At 36.2% G+C, this 4332-nt stretch overlaps 1 long non-coding RNA gene across 1 annotated transcript; it reads right to left on the reverse strand.

Moving 5' to 3' along the window:
* Nucleotides 1-2063: 2063 nt before the first annotated feature.
* On the reverse strand, nt 2064-3809 carry LOC106422583. Its single transcript, XR_001284500.3, has 3 exons — nt 3010-3809; nt 2528-2823; nt 2064-2445 (listed from the first exon to the last, which is right to left on the reverse strand). It is a non-coding gene; the product is annotated as an uncharacterized LOC106422583 (long non-coding RNA).
* Between the last annotated feature and the right edge of the window lie 523 nt (nt 3810-4332).

Raw genomic sequence — 4332 nt, forward strand, 5'->3', positions numbered from 1 at the left:
TTTCTCAAAGACCTGGAATCGATTATGAAGAAACGTATTCTCCAGTTATGGATGCCATTACATTTAGATTCCTGATGAGTCTAGCAGCTGATAAAAATCTAGAGATGCGTCTCATGGATGTTGTTACAGCTTATCTATATGGATCATTAGATACTGATATCTACATGAAAGTTCCTGATGGATTTAAAATGCCAGAAGCATTAAGTTCCAAACCTAAAGAGTTATGTGCAATAAAATTGCAAAGATCATTATATGGGTTAAAGCAATCTGGACGTATGTGGTATAATCGTCTCAGTGATCATTTAACAAAAGAAGGATATGTGAATGATCCTATATGCCCATGTGTTTTCATCAAGAAAACAATATCCGGATTTGTAATAATCGCGGTATATGTTGATGATCTTAACATTATCGGAACTCAAAAAGAAATACAAAAGGCATCAGACTATCTCAAAGGAGAATTTGAGATGAAAGATCTTGGACAGACACAATATTGTCTTGGCCTACAAATAGAACATTCACAAAATGGTATATTTGTGCATCAATCCACATACACTAAAAGAGTGTTGAAACGATTTAACATGGATAAATCAACTCCTCTTAGCACCCCGATGGTCGTTAGGTCACTTAATATTGAAAGTGATCCATTTAGACCACCTGAGGAGAAAGAAGAGATACTTGGTCCGGAAGTACCATATCTAAGTGCAATTGGAGCGCTGATGTACCTTGCAAATTGTACACGGCCTGATATATCATTTGCTGTGAATCTTTTGGCAAGATTCAGCCCATCTCCAACCCGAAGACATTGGAATGGGATCAAACATGTTTTTCGTTACCTCCAAGGGACCATTGATTTAGGCTTATTTTATCCTAAAAGTTCAAAAGGTCAAATGGTTGGTTTTGCAGATGCAGGATATCTTTCAGATCCACACAAAGCCCGATCGCAAACAGGATACGTTTTTACGATCGGAGGCACTGCTATATCTTGGCGTTCCCAGAAACAAACGCTCGTGGCTACTTCTTCAAATCATGCTGAGATCATTGCACTCCATGAAGCAAGTAGAGAATGTGTATGGCTGAGATCAATGAGCCGACACATCTGTTCAAGCAGCGGGATTGGCGAAAATACGGAGCCAACTATTTTATATGAAGATAATGCAGCATGTGTTGCTCAAACAAAGGACGGATATATCAAAAGCGATAGAACGAAGCATATACATCCGAAGTTCTTCTCATACACTCAAGAGCTCGTGAAGAAGAAAGAGATTGAAGTAAGATATGTCCAATCATGCGACAATGCAGCTGATCTCTTCACAAAATCACTTCCGACTTCGATATTCAGAAAACATGTTCGTAACATTGGAATGCATCATCAGAAGGATTTATGACTGCTCATTCGAGGGGGAGCTTACGTAGTTGTACTCTTTTTACCTTACTATGGTTTTTCCCATTGGGTTTTCCTAGAAAGGTTTTTAACGAGGCAACGAAGACGTTAAGCGAGAGTGGATAGTGACACCGGTCCCCAAGGGGGAGTGTTATGAGCCGCATATGTTGAAAATTATAAAGGATGTGGGGCCCGTTGCACTATTTGCACAGTTAATTTCTCTTCTATATAAACGATCGTTTCGATCGTTTATAAACACACCATTCCTTCTTCTTCTAATAACACATCCTCTCTTGCTATCAGTGTTATCTTCTCATACGGGTATAAAATTTTGCCCTTATTTAAATTTCTTCGATACAATAAAATTCTAGTTTTTTTATAACAATAACATGTTTTTCTGGGTTTTATTGTTTTGTTTAGCCTAAACATTAATATTTTTTTTATCTTTGCTAAGAGTTTGAGTGATTCTTGTGATAACTCAACTTTCTAAACCAACTGTTACAGTTCTTCAATTTTGTTGTTGTGCCCCCTGATCATTTGTTTTTGCCAATTTGTTCTCTTACCACAATTTTCCCTTGACCATCAATTCCACCAACTCCCAAAATCATCACATTTTATTCTTGTCTAGACATATTTGTTTTTTTCCTTCCTTCTTTCACTCTAGTAAAACATTGTGATATTTTCCAATGTATTTGAGTTTCACAGTTGATTCCCCTCATAAATGTAATGTGTTCTTATGTTGATCGTACATATATATTCCATGGCTATTAGATAGGTAAAACATATCACATGTCCTGAACGTTAGAGGTAATTTCATTCTCATGTTGAACACCATCCCTTGTGTCTCTCGACTCTACCACAGCCTCCGTTGTAAAAGAACCTGTGAGAAAGTCATAACACATAGACATCTCTAATTTGAAAATCTTGGTATGTCCATCTTCTTTTTTCCATTGCGATTTTAAAGGTTCGAGTGAGGGTCTATGGCTTTCGCGTAGTGGTATGGCAGTGTTCCCTAGATTTCATTTATTTTTTTGGTAGTCTTTTGACTATTATTATACTGTCTGCACATTAATCGGTTAATTATAAATCATAGATACAATAATATTGTTTTCTCAAAAAAAAAAAGATAATAATATTCTTTACCTATTTTCATTAAGAACTATTTTTCGTCAGTCTCCACATTGTCCTTGTCAGTTGTCATATATGCAACCTCACCTTATCGCTGATTAGGTGTTCCGGTGCTTGAAGGTAGTCAAGCTGGTGGTTGTTCTGGAAGGGATGAATCAGATGATGAAAGAGTGGTTGATGATTTTGTAGAGTTTTGTCATCGGAAGACTTTGAAAACTCTGTGATCCAATGTTGAAGTTGAGACCTTCTTCTAAGATATGCCGATAGTGGTTGGCTCATGCAGCTTGGATGAATACGTTGACCAAAGAGCTCTGTTCAGAACAGTGGAGTGAGAGATTAGTTGAGAGTTAGTAAATCATTACATTAAAAAAATGGTATCTACAAATCGTTGTTATGAGTCAACATGCTACAAAGCCATGTTGTAGAGCACAAGGTGAGAGAGTGAGATAGATAATAGACTTGGAGTATTGAAGAGAACAATATAAGTACTGGCCTACCTTCTCTAGAATCGGGGTGGATATCAGGGAAAGTCGCGAGACTCACCACGCCATCTTTAGATTCCGAAAATTCACCTGCCAAAAGTCAGTAAAAAGAACCATCATTCATACCTCAGTTTTCCATCCATGAGTTCTTCATATACAGCAGAGTTTCTTGCACTATTGAAAGATCACCACTACCCTATGGCCTATACAAAGGGAATCACATGACATGTGGAAAAATCCTACGACTTTCTCATTTCGAATTGAGTAAGATTTTGCTCAAACTAAATTTAAATTCATTACCAAGACAAACATATTTGACATAATACATCAAAAAAATTAGATTAAAAGAACATAAACTCAGATTGCGATCATTAACTCTACAGCTGCAAAACGAGAAGAAAGATAACAAAAACAGAGAATATCAGAAACAAATGCGTGGCTTAAAAATCTGTTGGGAAGACCGTCTGAGATGCAGATTGTCTAAAGTGACGTAAGGCGCAGAAGCAGGAACGGTGACTAATAGAGGGCTGTATTTGATGAGTGCAGTTTTTTTATGATGGGGTGTGGTTCGAGTTTCTAACCCTAAATTTATAAAGGAAGTTGATATAAACATGAAACGACCGGAGTGGGAATTACAGTGATGATAAATAGTGAGGTAAATGATTTGGAATTGAATAAGAAGTTTTGGATTGAAAACGATTTTTTAAGCTGTAGAGGAAACGTTGGTCTTTTGGCTTTTCAGTGTCTGAGCTTCTTTTGCTTTCAATGGCTACGATACGATTGAGGAAAGTGGAAGAATACAAAGAATAGTGAGCACTGGCGATCCTTTTTCTATGTCGACAAACTTTTCTGTGGGCTGTTTTTTTTTTTTTGAGTTTTTGGGTTATCATTTTATTTTATATTAAAATGAAAATAGGATAGAGTAAGGTTTGAAAATATTTAGGCCCAATGTTTTTACAAAACATAGAGTTGGCTATAAATCACAAAGCTCATTAATAAAATCAGATTTTATTGAGTGCGACCCACATATGCTGATGTGGCAAAAAGCAAACTCCTTATTGGACGATTTTCCAAGCTGACGTGGATGGCCTAACTGAGGTTCATATCCCCTTTTTATTACTTGTTTGATATACCTTTAGTTAATATTGTTTTTAATGTTTATATATCATTTATTTTGCAATAGCAATCTCGTAAAAACATATTTTGTGTCCTTAGTTTCTCTTTTCTTTTCTACTATAGGTTTATTATTAGAATAATTTCTTGTTTGTATTTAGTCCTTAATTATAAACAGTTACTAGATCTTGACCCGCACGATCATGCGGGAATATGTATCAAGTT

The sequence above is a fragment of the Brassica napus genome, chromosome C6 (assembly GCF_020379485.1).
Source record: "Brassica napus cultivar Da-Ae chromosome C6, Da-Ae, whole genome shotgun sequence".
Lineage (NCBI taxonomy): Eukaryota > Viridiplantae > Streptophyta > Magnoliopsida > Brassicales > Brassicaceae > Brassica > Brassica napus.